The sequence below is a fragment of the Hesperophylax consimilis genome, chromosome 26 (genome assembly GCF_061612785.1).
Source record: "Hesperophylax consimilis isolate HC1 chromosome 26, BYU_Hcon_1.0, whole genome shotgun sequence".
NCBI classification, from domain to species: Eukaryota; Metazoa; Arthropoda; class Insecta; order Trichoptera; family Limnephilidae; genus Hesperophylax; species Hesperophylax consimilis.
The window spans coordinates 24,145,225-24,167,349 of NC_142861.1; the positions used below are offsets into that span (position 1 = coordinate 24,145,225).

At 34.3% G+C, this 22,125-nt stretch overlaps 1 protein-coding gene across 1 annotated transcript in view; it reads left to right on the top strand.

The window, feature by feature from the left end:
- Positions 1-22,125, top strand: part of LOC149411346 (retinal guanylyl cyclase 2) — a 290,198-nt gene that overhangs the window by 46,947 nt on the left and 221,126 nt on the right. The gene's annotated exons all lie outside the window — the stretch shown is intronic.

Consider the following 22,125-nt stretch of genomic DNA (forward strand, 5'->3'; position numbering starts at 1 on the left):
AAATAAATAAAAACCTGCACTGTGTCTACACACATTCTTGAAACGAATCGCATACACTTTTAACTCAATGGTAACAATTCAACAATGAGTATCTCTTCATTCCCACGGAGTAGGCTGTTCGTGTAAATTAGTACTGTAAGGCGGATTAACATTGACACTCGATATCTACCTGCGTAAATGCTTATGGCCCGTTGGTGATCGCACACGGAAAAGCCTGCATTATAATTTATAATGCAGCCATCAGTGGAAAAAATATTCTTGAACTGAATGGTATAAATGTCAGTTTTGATCATGCATATACAATTAGATAGTAAACACCAATGGGAATCAAATCCGCCACCATTGTGTACCAACGGACCAACGCAAATCCACATTCGCACAAACATTATATTTTCTAGTTAAAAATTATTGCTCCGTTAAATTGTTTAAAAATTAAGATTTCTGAATGGATACAAAAGGAGATATCCAGTGGAGTGATTTTGGACATATTATGCCAAGTTTGCTAAAACTTTTTGAACAATCCTTTGTCAATATGTTCCAATATGGAAAATGTATATATATACAGGGTTTTCCAATAAGAGGTTTTATTTTGATATTCAAACGTAAAAAATCAATGGTTTCGTTGCTTGTGTGGCACGTTGAGCCGTTTTGTTGAAAGTAAACGTTGTCCAGATCAATACCATCCGATTTCGGCCATAAAAAATCATTAATCATCTCTCGATAGCGCAATCCATTCACCGTAACTGTTGCTCCAGCCTCATTTTCGAAAAAGTAAGGTCCAATGACTCCGACGGACCATAAACCGTACCAAACAGTCACACGTTGAGGATAGAGAGGCTTTTCAACAATAACTCTTAGGTTTTCCGAGCCCCAGTAGCGACAATTTTGCTTGTTGACGAAGCCACCGAGGTGGAAATGGGCCTCATCACTCAAGATGATTTGCATTTGATTCACTCAAGTGAATTTCAATAATGTCAATGCGTTGTTGAAGCGTGTATCGTTCCATTTTTATTAATGGTGTAGTTTCTACTTGTCAAATGTTAAAAAATGACAGCTTCAAAAGTAACGTCTACCGAAATAGCGGGCTATTCAAAATAACACCTCTTATTGGAAAACCCTGTATATATACCTATATGTGATACCAATCGCTCGAGTGAATGTAAATCCAAATCATAGAGAGAGCACGTTAATATTTAAAAAATAAACGATTAAAAAAAAAAATTTAGTAAAAATATTTCGACTTTTAAAACTGAAGATGGCCTAAACGCAGATGACAAAACAAATTACGATTTTTTATAATGTCGTGTTTAGTCGATTGAAGCATCAAATATTATTTTGCGTGACGGAGAAGATAAAATATTTCGTTGATTCTATAAAAGGGTTAATTTAGCATCGAGCAAGTCTCTATCACCGTCAACGTCACCGAGAGATGTCTTGAGATTTGATTGATGAGCCGTGTAATCCTCAAAGACAAACGCGTCTTCGTTTAATTATCTAATTACTGAAATAATACCCCTTAGTCAGGTCCTTACCCGGCTCCAACTCTCGGTGGTTGGCGGTGGAAGGAAGATGGTGGCTGTCGTCTCTGCAGCGTTCTTTTGTAATTTCGGGAAATAAGATGGCTTCATACAATATTAAATCTACAATTTAAAATGCCTTTGTTGGCGTTTCCCGTGACGAAATAAATTTCTTAACAAGCAGTATGTCTTTACCTATTCACACTCATTACGAAAATATTTTCTGGCATACCTACTTGAGGCGGCTAAACCTGAGGCGAAATTGGATAAAATAACCGATGACTAAATAAAATATTTCAACGAAAATAAAGAATAAATGACAAATATCCGGCTCAGATCAAGTTCCCAATTTCTTATCAGTGATAACCAAACAGTTGATGGCGAAATTGGATATTCTTCCGTCTTTCGATTCGGGGACTCGGAGTATTTTGATAGAATGGGAGGCGGGTAGATATTTGTAGATATCTTGAGAAATGAAAACATATATTGTTCAAATCTATCGATTCTCATGTAACAGGTACAGGTTGGTTATGTCGTGATAATAACGAAATAATATCTTTTTTTTCAGTGGAATATAACTTTATTGATAAAATAACAATTTAAACTTTATTTTTCTTTGTTTAATACAATAATATATAATATGTTTTATCATCTTTCTTTTTTGTAACAAGTAGAGATAATGATATCCTTACTGGGATCTCCCGTGGTGAGGATTTTATTTACTTATTATTAAAATTTAGTAGTATTTATAATATGAAGTAATTATAAATGCATAACATTATGTTTTTAATGCAGTAGAGTGGTTTCGATTTTAGTCTGCATTTGGTGTCAGTAGGTACCTCTATTTACTATTTCTGATCTCCCTGTTTTGTATCCAGCTTTTTATTTGAGATTTTCTTGTTATTATTGTTGTGAATGAAAGTAGGATTTTGTTGTAGAGTTTAGTACCATAATATAGGAGGTTTTTTTGCCCAAATGTTATATTTATAGTTGCTTGGTGGATATGTTTTTGACCTTGGGATCAATTTTTTTTAATGTACGTGTTAGTTGTTATTTCGTGTGATTTCTAATTATGAATGTAAAGGTGTATTGTTTTAGAATAGGGTTGTTTAATTGACATGATGTGAAGATTATTGAAGGTATCGTCGACCCTAGTTCTTACTTAGGTAGGGACTTTGGGAATAATTAGATTTTTGGGTTTTAATTAGTTAATGATATATATTAGGATATCGTCATTTACACTGCCCCATCCGATAAACGATTAGCAAAGAGCCATGTTGATCTTAATTAAGTCTTTTAACTAAGGGAATTCCTGATAGTTTTGAAAAATAACTTGGTTTTTAATTTTATTATTAAAATAGTTTTTATATTATGCTCAGCACATTTTAAATTCAACGTTTTCTAAAGAGTAACAATTTTTACAATGCCTATTTAACTGATGGGAGATATGAATTTTCAAGTTCAGATTTCCTTCCAAGTTTTTTGTATTTATTTATTTTAAAATTATGAATTTGGTTTTACATTAAGTGTAAGTGAGTGTTAGTCTAGCCATTTTTTGATCCTGTTTAGTATGTCTTCTGCTTTCTTAATTTTTTCTGCCGAATTATTATCATTAATTAGAATAACAGTTCATCCCCAAATTTCACACGTTAACCTGATAATCAACGAAATATAATTTCAAACGTTAACCCGATAATAAGCGAGATATAATTTCACACGTTAACCTGATAATTAGCGAGATATAATTTCACACGTTAACCTGATAATCAACGAGATATAATTTTACATGTTAACCTGATAATCAAGGAGATATAATAAAGAAAACGTAATCTGTACTTATTGAATAACATCGTGGTAGGTTAAAAATATCGTGATACCTTATTGGCAATATAGTGAAATAATGAGATTATGATAAATAAATGTGAACTAAAAAAAATTAATCAAATATAAATTGTGATTTCATTTACCAGGTTATTCCCGAAAAATAAAAATATTCATCCTAGAATTGCAGAAAAGTCAATAAATATCGCACATTAAAATAAAAAAGACTATATTTTTCCAATAAAACTTACCGATAAAAAATATTGCTAATTTATTAAAAATCTCTTTAAATTATTCGTATCCCTGCTAAAAACGAGACTGCAGGCCTTCAAAGAATGAATTGACAGATTTCCTATTAAAATATATGTAAAACACGAATGTATTATGACGATGTCGGAACACGTGTTCCGTTATATTATGAAAGTACTAATAACGTATTAGGAAATGGCATTATATCACGTTTTTAACAGGATTTTAATAAATCAGCAATACTCATTTTTCCCTTTGTAATTTTCAGGCTATGGATGGTTACAGGTTAGACAGTAAACGATCACAACTATAATTAGAAGAAACCCGCGGCGCGGTGGGTCGGATCTCGGAAACGAGCCAGCGGGGTGGGGGCGGGTGGGGAGGTTTTGTCACCCGAATGGAGGCTCGGAAGGGCAAAACGACACCTGGAACAGACGCGCCGCGACGGAAGCAAATCAAGTCCGAATAGGACGGAAGTAACAGAATGCTGCGCAAAAGATCCTCCCAAGCTTAACAATATATTTTCTTAAGGTTTAGTAATTTATTTATTTGGTTAGTCCCAGAATTTCTGCATTGCAATAAATCCCGATTCAGAAACTTTATCAATGCGAGCAATTCTGATCTGTCAATTTCATTGTTTTATACATATAGAAATACCAAGTCAGTGAAAATCCTTCCGCCATCATTTAAAAAAGTTCAACAAAATTTCTGGAATATCCATTTTAAAACTCTAGAATATGTTATGTATTCTTTCAATGGCTTGGAATATTGTAAAGTAGTTTCTAGACGGAACCCACATTAAACAAAGGTCTTTATATTACAGCTGCTGGGTTGCTGCACAGATAATATATCTTTATTCATCAATGTTCCTCGCGACATTTGTTTTAAAATAGTTTATTTAAAGTATGGACTAATGTAGCAGCGTAGTTTGAAAACAAGAAGACATCTTTCCGTCTCATCGAGAAGGAGAAACACTTAGTTAGACCAAAAGTTCTGACATGGTTACACGTCACCTGTCACCGTCACCGTCTCCTTCTCTCGTCTAACGTCACCTTAACTTTTAGATATTTCAAGTAATCGTAAATAATACTCAACTTAGTTCCAACAAAACAGACTACGTGCTACATGACGTATTTCGTTTCATTAATATCTTTCTGACATTTCCTATGAAAATGTTCTCGTGTTTACTTTAAAAGCAGATAGGTACAAAACATTAGAGATGAAGTATTTTTTTATTGTATTGTGTCCTTACACAATAGTAACTGCACGTATCCCACGGATTTTAATCAGCGATTCCTGCGCATACCTGGAGTAAAGACTGTAAATGTAATTTTGCAGTCCGATGAAATTTTTTATCAATTAAAAACAAACAAATATTTATCCAACATACCTCGTAACTGAGTAGTTGGGTACATCCTAACGGGTTACGTGATGCTCGCTCCGTCTCGATCTAGCAGTACGGTAAGAAGGCAGACAAAACGCGTATCACATGATCCCGTGGCGACGTTGAGTAATGCGATCACGTGTGAATGAAAAATATTTTTTGTTGTTTTTAATTGAAAAAATTATCATTGGACAGAAAAATGAAATCTCAGGAATCGCTGGTTAAAATCTTTCGGGTGGATGATGTTATGCCACGTATATATTATCTAGTCCTTCTAAACTACGCAATGGATTAATAGGGTTTTCACTACCATTCAGAGTATTTCTTCCGGAAGGTTTATATACATAATACATGCATATTATTTTTATAGAAAGTAGAGAAAAGCTGGGTACATGTCAGCTAGTATTTATACTAGTGTTTATATACACGAGTGTAAAAACTAGTTGACGTCATTAAAAAATACAGTTTCTGTCGGGAATTAAAACAACTTCTCGATTTACAAATTCGGTCAGTATTGTATACGAACGTTTTTAAGATTTTACCAGCAAACGTGTACCATTGCACAATTTGGGTGGATTAAAGTACTTTCAACACCAATGATGTGGGGAGAGTCCAGAGAGCTACAACGAATTGAGAAATTCTGTAAAAAAATAAACAGTATCTTCAATATCGACCACGAGTTTGGAAAAAGTAATTTCGAAAAAAACGCAAAAGAAAAAACAGTACGGCGTCAGCGTCTTAAAACCAAATATTTTTTTAATTACCTCCTGCGTTTCCTGGACCGTACATGACGTTATCAATTGTTGTCGGGATGTCCTCCGACTCCATTTGAGCAGCTCTTTTCAATTTCCTATTGGACTCTCATGCTGGCTATAGATATTTGTCGGATCGTTTTCGATTTTCTGGTAGACGCTGCGCTTACTTCTAAATCCTATAACTTCGGGAATAATTAAAATTTTACAATTAAATTATACACAATTTATCTAGTTAAAAAAAATGATTTTTTGAAAATCTCAAGGTGGTTTTAAGTTAAGTTAAGTACATAATATAGATACATATTTAGGTAGGTACATTGACATATTAAAAAATATATGAATTGTTCATTTACAATCCTTCAATTTGAAGTTTTTTTTAAGTTTGTTTAAATCACGGCGTTCGGCCTCGATACTTATTTAATATTCGTGGAGTTTTTAGACCTTTTTTTTATATCTTGTGTTGTGTTTTGTACACTTTTTTGCGTTGTCCATACTAGTAATGTACCAAAGAAGAATCTTTATTGGAAGTTGGCCCTCGGCACCGTACAATAGTTTGAAATTATTTCTTTGATTGTATATATTCGGCCAAATCGTAATAATTCACCAAAAGCATAAAATCTGCTTTGACCAACTCAAAAACTAACTACACACAACATTCAGAGGGGCGTAAACAAAATACAATTACACCTTTTGATAATTTCAATTTGTCCGCAGGTTAATTTTAAATTAAATTGTTATTTACGAACCCTTTACCTCTGTTGTGTGTAAGATCTTTAAGTTATTTTAACACTTTCATTGTGTTGTTCTTCTTTATTTATTTTGTTTATATTTGAACATTATTTTATGATCTATTTATTTATTTATTAAACGCCATAAAAGGCTTTTACAATAATGTGATACATGAGATTATAAGTACACAGTGTTACATAGGCGAATATTAGTATTACATTTAAGAACACAACAATATGTATACAAAACGACATTAAATGTGATACAGCTGAAATTTTCTTAAGGCATAGAATGCTACAATAATAATAATCTATGTAGGTATTACTTGTTTACATAAGTACTTAGTTTATTTTTACATTAACTATTTATATACGTTAAATCGGTATTTTTTTTCTCTGACAGATTTTTTTGTCTCAACTCTACTTTCTGTTTTTCTTTAATCATTTGTTTTGTTTGCATGTCATATGATATTTTTGTGGCAACTTCACTGGTTCATGCAACCACGTAATATGTGATTACTTTAATAAAATATGAATAGCTGTTTGTTTCTCTATTAAACTAAAATAATAAAATTAAGACGTTTTAATATCTTAAGATCTACCCAAAAGTTGTTCCTTGAAGTCTACCCGACAATGTATGAATCAAATGACGACGAAGTTTCTTTATTTCTCGTGAAAGTTTTTTGTTTAAAGCTGCGCACTCATCTGCGAGCTGTAAGCTCTAGTGTGTACGCAATGTCCAAACCACTCGAAAACGGAAGTTTTTCCGCAACTCTCTCCTTTAGCATAAGAAGAAGCTAGTTTTGTCGTTCGAGATGCACTAGAAACGGTATATTGCTGTAGGCTACAGAAAGCCCGCAGCGCCCTTCTTTATATCCAGTGACAAAACGCCGCACCAAGACTTTTTAAATATATTTTTTTTAATGAACTTAATTCAAGAGACATTTAGGAAAATAATTACCCTCATGAACTCTAGGGATGCTGTGTGGAGGGTCTTTTTGATGAGAGGAATGATTGAACATTGGTCTTGGAGACCAATGTTGTAGGAGGGAGGAAATTGAGAGGCCGGCCGATTGTTCCACAGCCGAACTGTTGAACTCAATAGCGAGTGGTAGTGTCCAAGCATATAGCTCATTGTTATCACTAATGGTTTACTTCAAACCTTCTCATCTCATAACCTTTGTCACAAGGAGACGGGAAGTACCTTCAGAACCATTTCTGCAGCGCCTCTGACAACAGATTGTTAGGTCAAAGTTCTTAGTTAAATGCAATACGGCGTGGAGTTTTTTCGTACTGACAGAGAGAGGAACATCAAGATCCAAGGTAGGACATTCATTATTCTGGTGGCTCCCTCTCATAGTTGTATGTCGTTCCCTTTTCTATATTTCGTACATAAGAAACTCGCAGCCGGAAATATTCCGGTATATTCCAAGAGCTATCGAAACAGGTATAAACAACCCGTTTTACGTGCAAAAAATAACAACCATGTGCAAATATTGGGTGCGCGTTTATCGTATTTCCAGAATATGCAACGACGCCGAATGTATCACTGATGTTAGTTCCTTGGAGCATCTTCCGTCGAAATGCAGTTAGACCAAGGTTTGCTTTTCCACCTAACGCCTGTGCTCTAAAGATTGTAAACCGTTTGTTAAGATTAAGCCTTGGGTTTTAAAGCACGAAGATTTGAGGTGGCTGCCAAATTCGACTTCGGCCTTAGTTTATACCATACCTTAATTTATACCATAACTTAATCGATGATCGTAATAGTTCATAAGAGCATCAGCTCCAGCACACGATGTGCCATTTACTAACTTTAGAATATCATCGTACTATTTGTTCATAGATCCGTGGTTAATACAAGTGATCTAGAACAAAGAGAGACACCTGCCAAATCCCCCCACCCTTCTCTGCCACCGACTGCCACCCCTTGCCACCCACTATCACTGGGGGAAGTTAGTATCGCTAGTACCGTGCGTTGTAATGAACGAACAATTACTTAGAGTGAATCATAACCGGTCGTGATAATGACAGCTTTTAGAGAATTATTTATTTTTAATTAAGAAAACACAGCTACAGACAGTTATTACAAAAACAATATAAAAATATTTACAAAAAAATTATACTAATTAATAATAGGGAGAAATAATTGTATTTTAGTAAAAATAAGTCTCTTTGTGATAAGACATACTAATTAAAATAAAACAATTATTTTGTTCATAACCACTACATTTTATTTATTGTGACCGATTTCAAGGGTACAAAATTAAACTGAAGGTTGGTTTTGTACCCTGAAGATGCTACAGAGAAATTAATTAATATGTCTTTTGAGTGTCTAAAAATTTAAAAATTATTCCATCGCGCTTAAAATTCCTAATTTCGATTGAAATATTGAGTTAAAAGGAAAATTTTAAATTTAGAAGCGCTTTTTGAGGCTCGTTATCTAGAACCATTCCTTAAAAAAACCTTTCACATAATTTCTAATAACATCCAAAGAAAACACACCGTAAACATCGATTAAAGGAGCGGCCATACATCGCGTAGTTTACGGGGCGTAAAATTGAATTCAATGATAGTGTATTTAACCGAATAATTGAAATAAATAAATCCTCCCCTATTTACAGGTCTTCTAATCTATAATTGAATCAGCGCGGGACAAAGGTTGGCTGGGCACGATTCTCCCTATTCCCTAGCCCTAGCGCACGAGCCCGTATCCTGTAACTTTAAATAGCGCCAGCCCAGCGCAACGGCAGACTAAGACCCTTCGTACATGGAGATACTTCCAAGCTAAGTGAATGTGACACAATCATAAGTAGCCTACCGATATGCTACTCTTTAATGTTGGTTTCCGTGCACCGCCCTAGGAGAACCTGGGGTTTGAATGCAATGGGAAAGTGTTATAACGCAGTTATAAGTAAAAAGACATCATCGTCCTTTAGGTTCTGAAGGAGGATATTGTGGTTTCATCCATGGCGGAAGTAATTCTTACATAATAGGTTAATAGATGTTACATATTACATAGACAAGTTTTGTGAAAAGAAAATGATACTAGATGAATTGTATTTAAAGATACAGTTAAGACGAAAGAAAAAAAAAACAGAACTAGTTGATAATAAATGCAAGTATTTAAAATGCAGGGTATTAAAAACATCACCAATACAATCATTATCTATTTAGCAGAATTTAACCCATGTACTGAACTTTATCATGTTTTCATAGAAGATTTTGGGTTCACCCATACAACGGAATAAATTTTAATTGTAGGGCATTTGTCGCTGCCAAGGAACTATATTGGAATGATGTCAAATTGACTATTCTTTCCAACATCCACGCTTAATCCTTTTTTACGTATTCCGGTAAATTACAGTTATGTAAAAATTGATATTTTCGTACTCCTAGAAAAAATTTAACATTCAAATCATGTTCGGCGGTCATTTCCGTCAAACGAGTACAAGATACGAACATAACTCGCGTAGCGTACGACCAGCACTGTTAGTAGTTCGCAACCGACGTCAAACCCGTAGTCGACGCCCGTCGTCGGTACGGACGCTTGTAAGTATCTCCATGTACGAAGGGCCTAAAGCAGTTTAATAGTCAACGTCGTAAAGACATCGCGCCGCCCGTCCTGGGAATTTTATACTGAAGACAGATGGCTCGGCTTCAAGAGATGACAAATTGATTTCTTGACCCTCGGGAGTAGGCAGCATACAATAATGAATATACTGAAAAATACCCACTTCCAAATAGTTATCACTTTAATTATTTCACACGCATGATCTATTTATTTTATTGCCATACTATCTTGCTGTTATTTCATGGCCAAAAGTATAATCGTGATTAATTTTTTGGGTTACTATGCAGTGTTGCGCTTCCTTCTTATTTTATTTACGTTAGTGTCCATCTTCAGGGTAAATGTGTAGATTCTTTTATTCTTTGATTCTTATTGAGCATGATTGAAATGTGTGTTTATGTACGAACAAGTGACAGACGAGTTAGTCCTCTTAGGTTTTCAGTAAAATAATAACCTTAATGGGTGTGGTTTTCGGCGTTTAGTTTTGATGTGGTCGTCAAGTACTGTATACCGAGAACGTTTATCTTAGTCCCGTCGTCTCTATTAATATAACATAGGAAAAATACATTCTTTATTTTTGGTGTAAACCACCTGACTGGGCTGAGCCAGTTCCAAGGCGATAAAGTTTTTACTCTATAAGTAAATAATAATTAAATTTAATATATCCATGAATACCATGATTAGCAAGTTTTCTAAGCAGAATGTTGTGGTTGATCTTTGCAAAAGCTTTGCTTTAGTCGGTACAGATTGTATCAACTTGCACACGTTTATCCATAAATATATATAAGAAGTGCAATACATTAAAGACATGAAAGAAATCAAAGAAATCAAATAAATCGAAGAAGTTAATAATGTAATAAAATAAATTAAAGATATAAAAGAAAAAAATGAATGATAGGAAAACTTTTAAAAAAATCGAAGAAATAAAATAAATTAAAGTAATCAAAGAACTACATAGAATTAAAAATAATAAAAAAAAAGAAAGAAATGAGAAGAAAGATGCATTTCCATTATCCGTACTTCTGGCATCGGACACAACACAATGCATCCTTTATGAGTGCGGAAATGTGACACTTAATATGAAAACAATGAGCAGGAAAACAATGATGTTCTTTTCCTAACAACACATCGTTATAAGGATATATTGCCAGGACATGAATACAATATATACAGCTTGATTTAATGCATCTCCTGGCGCTTCTACTGAATTATTGCCGACACTTCAGAGCAAAAGTTCGAGATTTTATTGACTTAGCTCACATTCCTTTAGCCTAACAACGTAGAATACCTACCACAAAATCGGATTGCCACGGTTCTACCGGTTCTGGCCAGTTGGGACTTTGCTGAGATAATCGGATTCTTAAATTGTATGGCACAATTATTGGATCCAAAACAGGCTACATTATTAGATAATTGATAAATCATTATTTTCAGCAGTGGATATTTAAATATCTCATTAATGAGAACTTAATGAGTTCTCATTAATGAGAACTCCACATTTTCCCGTCCCATGGGATGTGAACGGAAAAAACGGATTCTTAAAAAAATAATACGAAGTTAAGGAATTTTTATTATTTATCGTATAAATATAAAGCTAAATTCGACATATTTACGAAAAAAAACGTGAATTATGTCATTTTCACGAGAATAACGTAAATATTGCGTATTTTCCAAGGATGTTTATGGCATATAAAATAATAAAGTTTGTACCGCAGCTAACTTCAACCTCGAAAACGCAGCATTAGTACAGTAAAAAAATGATTTTGTTTAAAAAACATACAAACAAAAAATACGGCATTCCGTTACTTTTTTTGCTGGAAAATACTGAAAAGTTTACAAAACGTCATCTTTGTTGAAAATATCGCCGATTTTGCTGAAAAATACTACGATTTTCTCAAAAATTTCATAAATAATAATGCGAATTTCACTAAAAAAATAACGCGAATTTCTACCAAAATAACAGAAAAGTTGCTGAAAAACAACACTAAATGTTCAGGTTCCCACTCATTGTAAATAATTTTTACAATGTTATTCAAAATATTTCATAATATTTGCTGTTGTGTTATTATAGCTGAACAATGACGCTTTGCACAATGTGGCCAATCTCCTATTAATTTTAAATCTTTTATTGTAGTCAGTATTTAGGTACCTATTTATTCACTGAATCATTTTACAATGTGGTATAAATATAGCTTTCTTTACTAATCAAAAGAAAAAAAATGGTTTTTGAAATGTTTTTCATTTCTGGATTGGAAACAGTCGGAAGATTCCAGTAATATCTCATGTTGTTGTGGTAGCCGATGGGTTAGGTACATCGGCACAAAACAAACAGACTATAATATTATCATCGTTTATAATATTGTGTTCACCCGTTGTAGTCAATTCACTAGTTAGATATGGATCACGTTTTTACAAAAAGATAACAGAGTATAAAGAACGCGTTTTTGTTTTGTTTAACAGATCTGGCACCAGTGAAAGCCTCGGGCTAAAGGTAGAACTCCAATTCCAGAGAATGAATATTACGATATTTTAAAAATATTTTATTTTATAATCTACACAAAAGATAGAGGGTTAACATAAAAAAATACAAAAGAAAAATAACGGTGTACAACAATATGTAAGAATAAACCAAAGTATGTAATACAGCAAAAGCAACAAGAGAAAATAAAATTTGAGTCAAGTGAAGTCAAGTTTGTTTTATTATACGCCCATACGGGCTTTTACAAAAATGTGATAAATATAATAATTTAGTGGTGCACTATAAGTAAAAGTTGTATAGGTTGTGAGATCACAGCGTTTATTGAGTCAGTGTAGTTAAGAGATGATTCCGGGCCGATGCTCATGCAGTTGGTGGATATAGTCGCGGTGAATTCCAAGGCCGAAGATCAACACCAGAACGGTAGTGGATTGGCTGAGGCGATGAAATCTGTGGCTCGACACCGCGTTGGTGGAGACCGGACTTGTAGATGGTGTTTAGCACTGGGGAAGACGTTGAGTCTTCCTGGTACTCCAGTGTGAAGTAAGGGAGCCGAAGGCACAATTGACCTAGTCGGCGGATGAGCCGGCTGCGAGGTAGATGCAGGCCGGCGAAAGGGCCGTCGCAGGGCCTAGGCGCGTGGGGGGCGCAGGCCAGGGAAAATCTCACAAGAGCAAAGCACTCTTGTAATCCCGCGGAGTCGTTGATAATTTGTAGCCTCTCCTTGTAGAGTTCGATAACAAACCAGCACATCACGAGTAGGTAGATGCGCCGTAATTCCATGTTTCACTAGTAGGTCCCAATGCGATGCTGGTTGCATGTATCAACGTTCCCGAACCTTCTAGTAGATACCGCTATATATTTATGAGTAACGTTATAATAGCCTTCTTGAAACTAAATTTTGTGCAGTTGAACACATCAACTATATTTGAGAAAGTATTGCCAACTGCATGCAATCCAAGTGCAAGCCATTGCCTACATGACTCAGTCCTGATCTTGTTGTTGCAATTAAAAGGGATTTTAGATCGATTATTTCAACTTGGTAAACGATAGTTTGGTGAAGTAAATTAGGGTTGTCTATAATACCATTGTATGGAATATGTCTGTTATGAAAAGAGATTCAAGGTATTTATTAAAGTTCTGTGGGCATATATTTCTAAATATGTCCGGACTCTTGCCACTACTGTGGATGTTACAGTCAAACATTCGCACAAAAGATTGAGAGAAGGTTAATTCGTTCTTTGGAAAGGAATATCAAAAGTATCGGGGGTTCTTAGTAGATTGATATTGATTTTGATAATGGCCAAGACGGAAGATTCTGTATTATTTATAATTTTATGTGGTTTTGTCACGATGTACATTGAATGTTTTTAAGTTGAAATATTCTAAGCGTTTCTTATAATTGGTAAGCAGTGTGAACATATTATAAGAACACCCCAAAAGTAATACATCTCTGATCTTTAAATAGTTTAACATAAAATCGCCATCCGCATCTGTCTATTAAATTTTGATTGAGTTTTCATTATCGTTTAGAGATTTTTTTAATGCATAATACATTCATATTATATTTATAGAAAGTAGACAAAACTCGATGTTTTGTAATCAAGTCGTAAATCAAGTTTTATATTTTGCCTTTGTCAGAAGTTAACTTGAGTACAGTTCTCCTGTCTGGACCCACATTACAATATTCTTGTATTTAAAGAATATAAAATAAATTCTTACGTTTTTTAAATTTAAAAATGGGTATTCCAGCAATTTTTTTAAACTACAACACTCTTTTAAATTAAATAAATATGATAAATAATTATTAGCAATAATTAGTCGCCTGAAATATCAATACAAATTGAAAATATCTCCCGAGTAAAAATGAATGCCGCCAACGGGAATTGAATCCGTACCTTCTGATGTCCGGTCAGGTGCTCTGAACCACTGAGCTATGTCGGCTTATTTCCAATCCGCCAAATAATTCCATATGTACGAGTACCTCGATCAACAATTACTGCTTATTGTAATTTTTTCACCTTTAAACAGATAACTTTATTTTTTTGTAGGAAATGCTTTGTTAGTGCTAAATTTCCCACTAGATGACGACGAGACATATTATATCCATACATCAGTTTATCGTTTAAAAAAAAAAAATATATATATATATATATATATATATATATATATATATATATATATATATATATGAATAAATGATCTAACAACAGGATTTTCACTGACTTATTTTTTATATATAATTTTAATTATGCATTTGATAGTCCAGAATTGCTTACCTTAATAAGCTTTCAGATTCCTCAACGTAATACTAGAAGTCGGGATTTATTTCAGTGCAGAAATTCTGGTACTAACTACCATATGTATTCCGCATTGTCCAGAATACTTATGGAGGGGAATAACTATACCAAGTCAGTAGACATTTTTAATTTATCGCTTAACAAATACATAAGATTCTTACTGTGGCAGTTTCGTTAGGAATGACATTCTTAAAACTTTACCCCAAACCATTTATTAGTCCCCGAGCAAACGCCGGGTACACGTCAGATTGATTGCAACTGTTGAGTGTGGACCTGTATAAAACAATTATTAGAACGGTCTTGGCCTATGGATGTGAGACGGGAACACTGACAGCAAAGTCTGCGGAACGGCTGGACACCTTCGAAAGAAAGGTACTTGGAAGAATCTTAGGAGCGGTGCGAGAGGGAGAGGCATGGAGAATCCGCCACAATAAGGAGCTATATGAAATCTACCAAGCTCCCAGACTCTCTACTCATTTACGGCTCCAAAGACTAAGATGGGCCGGACATGTGCACCGAATGCCAAGCACACTTGTACCAAAGAAGGTTCTAACAGGACACCCGGGAGGCAAACGAAAGGCGGGCAGACCTAGGCTGAGATGGGAGGACGATGTCAGGAAAAATGCCAGAGGACTACTCCATGTTGCAGATTGGAAGACGACGGCCGAGGACAGAGGGCGGTGGAGGCTCATGTTAAAGGAGGCCAAGGCTCGAAATGGGCTGTAGCGCCATTGAAGAAGAAGAAGTTGAGTGTGGACACATCCTCCAGCTGTATTTCATCATTACCAAAACTCAGTGAAGCTTGAAATTAAATAGCCCGTGTCGGATTTTTTTGCCTTCAGATGTAATATAATAATTCATACTTTTTCCTTTGAAACCTCATCCATAACTATGGACTTATCCACAAAAATTGAGGTTTATACGAATAAATGTTTGTAGATTTGTGCCGGTTTAATGTTCTCAAATACCCAACTTTTAGTTTTGCTATATTTATATTTGCCGTTAGCATAAAATAATAATATGGTAGTGGAGTTTTATTTTTAGCAGACACTCTTTTTTGGTAAACACCACAATAAAACGCGGGAAAATAATACTTTTGCCAACAGTCAGTGCATCCATAAACTTGTTATTAATATAATAATAATGTAATATAAAACAACGTTTCAAGATAACCTATACGAGTATCATGAATACTTTACAAAAATATTAGCTTCCCTGGCGAAAAAATATTTATTTATTTATTTTTTATTATAGTATAAGTACATTTTTGTTTATTTGTTACAATATATGATCAAATAATTCAAGACCCCTCTTCCATAAAAGCATTAGCTTGTGGCTGGAAGAAGAGTGTAGGTACATTGTTTTATAACAGTAAGTAAGTAATTAAAAATAAAGAATGGAATGTTACTTAAGGAAACTAATTGAGATGAGTTATTCTTAAGATTAATTCAATTGGAAACATTTTTATTTTTTGTAAGTTTGTCTTTAAAATATTTTTTCACAGTGTTTATTATTTGGATGTTATCATTAATTTTTCTAATTTCTTCAGGTAGTCGATTGAAAAAAATTCTTGCCCGGTAAGTGTAATAATTTTGTGCAAAGGAAGTGTTTAATTTTGGGCATGGAAAAATATATTTAAGTCGAGTACGGTTTTCAGTTAGAAATTGATACTTGTCTTTTTCTTTTATGATTTGAATTAATGCATTTTTAGTAAAAAGATCTTTAAATGAAGGCACTTGAAATTCTTCGAATAATCGATCCGTTGGGTAATCGGAAGGTTTTACTTAATATTATTTTAATTATTAACCTTTGTACCACTTCTATTGGAGTGAGGTTAGTTTTGTATGTGGATCCCCAACTAATGATACCATATTGTAGAGTTGTTTGGACCAAGGCATAATATATTAGATATAGGTTTTTTAAAGACAAAAAATTTCTGATTCTTAAAATACATATATCAGTTTTCTGATTTTTTTTACAATTTGACATATTTGTTCCTTCCAATTCAAATTTTTATCGATAATTATTCCTAGATATTTGATTGTGTTTGTGTTTTTTAGTATTGTACAGTTTTGGAGACAGTAATTTTTATTATGTACCTATTTTAGAATTGTCATGAATGATAATGTCTAAATTTTTAGGGATGTCTTTTGTGTGTATTGCAAATGGAATTACATATGTTTTATCGCTATTTAGTGATAGTAAATTAATTTCGAAGAAATTCTTAAGAGTATTTATGTCTTCAGTGGCTTTAAGTATTACGCTATCAAAATATGTTGTTTGTATCATTAAAATACTAATTTCGTGTGTCAGAAAATTATTATATTTCTATTAATTATAATCATTCTTATAATTTCGGGTACTGGCATTATACCTAGCTCTCTCATTATGAACGCTCCTCGTTTCTCTCCTCACGACACCAGTTGCGACCCCAAAGCGGTCCATTGATGGGCGAGCGTGTGCGCGGCAAGCATGACGTCACAGGCGAGTGACTAGCATTTTTGTATCGAAGTGCTCTGCTCGCCGCGAATGTGCTCGCGCGTTTTGAGCGCAGCTTTTACCCTCATTCTTGGCTAACAAATGAGCGAGCAGAGTAGTAGAATCCGACGTACTGTCACTAGGTTGTCCTTCATATTATTACGAGTTTCTGCGTTCGTGGTCAGACTTTATTTTATTCGAAAAGCATTATGAATAATTGTATTTATTGAAATAATAAGTAATTTTTTAATGCATGCGAATGGGAAGAAATTCCATTAGATTTGGTTTTTACTCGAGAATGATTTGTGCACATTTAAAAAGTACAGAATGGCATTTTTTCCACAAAAAAGATCATAGAGCGACGTATTTGTGGAAGTCGGTGACAGCTAGACCAACGGGCCCATGTTCGATAATAAACGCAGTAAATCACCAGTTTGTCCACTGGACCCAGTTCAGTGCAACCACCCGCGCTTTCTCAGTAACCTTTCTTCCTTTTTAATTCATCTAAGCCTCAGACACGGCCTCACTATCAAATATTTTATAAATACTTTCAAGTAACTTCACAAATCCTACAATTATAGCATCCCGTGATTTTTCAAGGGTCTGCGCTAATTTTCAGTATTTTTTATTGAATATGATGTAACCATTGTACATAATATGTCAAATTTTAATTTTAATACATAAGCTTACACCACTCGAACTATTTAACCCGATATGTTGTTAGACGTATTATTTCTTTTCCTTCAACCATTCGACCTACCATTTTTTTTCGTCCTACACTAAAAACACAAGTACATATATTATATATTATATTAACAGACTTAAAAAAATGTGATGCTACTATTACATGGCGCGTAAGGTCAGAACAAGTGTTAATAAATTATTATAAGAAATTTATTTATTTATTTTATTTATTTATTGGACAATTTGTATAACGCCGCTTTTGTGAGATATCACCTCAGGGGCGCTTTACAGTTGATGCAGGTATTACGAAAATATAAATATTACAAAAATAAAGTGAAGTTAAGTTAAGTGAAATGAAGTACAGGAACAAGGGACAAGAATATAGAAGATGGAGACTCTGCAGCAAGAATCCTAGGTGGTGAAGAAACTGCGCTGACACTTCACATAGATAAGAAACCCTGGCAGCATTGCTGTGACGTTTGGCAAGTCCATCATTCATCTCCATGTAATCCTGTTCCTGGTGATTGTTGAAGTGGTGCATTCTGCCGCAGTAAAAAGCGACGGTCGGGATAATAAATTACCCTGGGCTTGGCAAAACACTTGCCAGGGCCTTCACAGTTTCCGAGAATTCCGTTGAAAACATCTGGGGTGCATTTACCGATCGACGTTCGTTTCGAATGACGAATATTTTTGAGCAAAATTTCCGAATATTCACTTTTAACATACTGCACTCAAATCACATATTTTAAAGTTCTAATAACTGGTTGTTAAGTTTTTTTTATTTAAGTTGAAATGTTGATTTTTTATTTTCAAAATAATTTCAAATGGATGTTGCCTCATTTCCCTTGAAAATACAAAAAAAAAACACAAAGCGGTTGGAGAACGTGTTAGGACGCGTTGGGCTGCCATGAAGGGCGCTATAGTCGCATGTTATTTCAATACAAATTGAAAATATCTTCCGAGTAAAAATAAATGGCGCCGACGGGAATTGGACCCGCGCCTTCTGATGTCCGGTCAGATGCTCTGGACTACTGGGCCACGTCACTTTATTTCCAACACGCCAAATAATTCAATATGTGCTAGTACATTAAACAACATTTACATCTTATTATTTTTTTTCCCTGTAAGCAACCAACTTTATTTTAAATTTTAAAACATTGTCTTTTAAACATTATTTTATCATTAAAAAAATAATGGCAAATGTTAAAATAAACTAGTTAATAATATACTTACTAAAACTATAATATTGAAACGGAAGAGCATTGCAATAAAAATCGCGATATATTATTGTATCAGAATTTGTTGGCACGCGCCAAATCGGGCCACAGCCTTTATGTGTCGTTTGCCCGGCTTAAAATATTTTGTGAATAACAACACGTGACATGTAAATAATATATATAAGCGATAATAATAATTCAGGCTGTGTTCACCATAAGTATTCATATTACGCGTAAACATGCCACATTTCTATGATAATCGGAGAGCTAGAAACACACCTACTAGAGCAGTGTCTGCCAAACTGTGCTGCGGAATACTAATGTGCCGCAAGAAGTATCAGGTGTGCCGCGAAGGAAAAAGCCTCAAACTGTTCATTTTAAATAAATACTATTCATTTAATATTTCTTCTATACGTATTCTAGATACTCAAATAAACATATGTCACATTCGTACATAGTGGTTGACCTGACGACGGAATACAGTTTGGCTTGTATATACGCGGCGTAGTGAGTGTGAGTGAGTGAACACACACGAAGAAAAATGATCCTGTAAAAAAATTGATAGCATGCCAATTTCCTGATATAATATTAGTCACTCAGAATATATTGAAACACGCGTTCACGCACTTGTTCTTTTCCTAATAAATATCTTGATGGAATGCGATAATATCAGTATTTGTATGAACACGTATTCCACCGTCCTCATAAAACATTTGCTTTTAACTGATACTTTGTTTAGAACTAAGTCAATTTATTTGCTAAAGGCCTGCAGTCCCATTTTAAATAGGAAAACGAAAAATTTCATCAGATTTTTATTAAATTATCAGTATATTATAACAGTAAGTTTTCACACCAGCTCTGCGCTGGAGGTTAGAATTGGGTAGTTCGATTTTGTTTTAACAGCGTGGGGTTCAGCCACTTGTATGTACTCACGCTTAAAAACGATTCTGTGTACAGAGTATCATTTTCTGAGCTAGAGTAGTCAGCATTTTGGATATAACTTTGGAGTCAAAACACTCCATTGAATGCAACAGAAATTAAATCTCTATTTACATTTGGATCGTTGTATGTTTGCGAGTTTTCTTTTTCAGCAATCTTGGATGTGAAATTCCCGTTTGTTTATCTAATTCTAGTTCTAAAAACCAATTGCACCCTTCTCACCAAATAAATTATTATCACTTATGTACACAGGTATAAATAGACAAAATATTAAAAAGCTTTGTGATCAACACTATGATTTATTTTTTTCACAATAACCACATTTACTTTTTGACTGCATTTTTATTCGGTGTGCAGCGGAAAAAATCCATTCACCACATGTGCCATTAAGTAAAAAAGTTTGGAAGACACTGTGTACTAGAGGATGGTAAAAGAATTTTGAAATGGAATGTAGCGGGGTGAAATCGGTCATAAATTATTACTTACTCCTAGTCTGTACCTGAACATGCGTGGGTGTAGGAATAACTTCGTGTGTGAATTTGTTTCGTTGGGTTATAGAATAGGAAGTTGCGGTATTGTACTCATTATTTATTATATTATAATTGGGCAAAGGGATTGTAAAGGATACATATGTAATTTTATTATATTTGCGAGTTAAGAGGAACGGCTGCGAGGCCCATTTCAGGCAAAACTTAAATTAGATTTTTTGACCAAAATACTTAAATGAAAAAAAAGTGTTTTATCAAAAGATATAGCCAATATCTTGCAAAGGTATGCTCTACTTTATTTATTTATATTTTAATAAACCAGTAATTTTGCATAAAGAACGACATTATTAACAAAGTTGCATATATCAAGAGTCAACCGAAATTTACCTGACAGCCAAGGAGCCGCGTTAGATTTGGCCGGCTTTTTTGTCTATCATCGTTGACCGTCCTCGCGAATATTGCTAACTGACTATTCAGTCAAAATGGTCTTGAGCAAGAGCTTTATCGATCGTCCGTGCTAGACCTTCTGAGTTGGCTAAACGAGGAAGACGAGGACCACGGCCGATTTCACCAGTCAATCATCGTAATGGAAAAGAAAGGTTGGAAAGTGTTTTAAATATTTAAGCACAGCAACGTGCGTTGCTTCGGATCTAGAGTGAAAGTATACGGCTAATCTAAATATACCGCGAATATCTCTATTTGTGTACCCTTTAAAGTTCAGGTGGGTGGAATTAACCCTGGAAATATGATATTCAAGCCGCAAAACCATTGAAGCGGGACAGAGAGAACTAGGGTTAAATGTTCCCTCTATCTCTCTCCACCTCTACACCGGATAAGCAAGCGATGAGACTGCTGTCAGAGGTGTCGGTTTCGCACGTCCCTATGTACTCTACAGTACCTATTTCCTAGCTACTCGATGCGGTTAATAATTGTGCAAATACACGAAACAGGCACGAAGAAAGATGAGTATTGCTAACTTATTAAAATTCTTTTCAATTTATTGGTAATCCGGTTAAAAACGTGATTGCTGCTCGTTTCCTGATAAAATTTTAGTTAATTCCCAACATCATCTTATATCTTCGTCGAACGTCACAGCGGTTTTGCCAAGATCTGGTATCTATTTGAGGATATTGTGTCAGCGCTTTATTAGCACCAGACACATACCTGAGGTGATATCTCACAAAAGCGGCGCTATACAAATTGTCAAATAAATTAACAAATTAATTAATAATCGGAATACGATCATATTTGACTAAACGTTTATTATGAAAATTATCAATTGATTGGTTAAGAGCCTGCAATTCCGTTTTTAACGGGATTACGAATATTTTTAATAGATTGTTTTTATATAATATTAGATACTGTCCAGTTATATGGACACATCATATAAATTGTAATAAAAAAAGATTATTTTCAACCCAACGTAAACTAAATAGTTTCATTGCTAAGCTGTGAAGGTACTAGCAACAGAACATTAAATTAACTCCACACAAGGGGCACTGAGGAAACTAATTTTTAGGG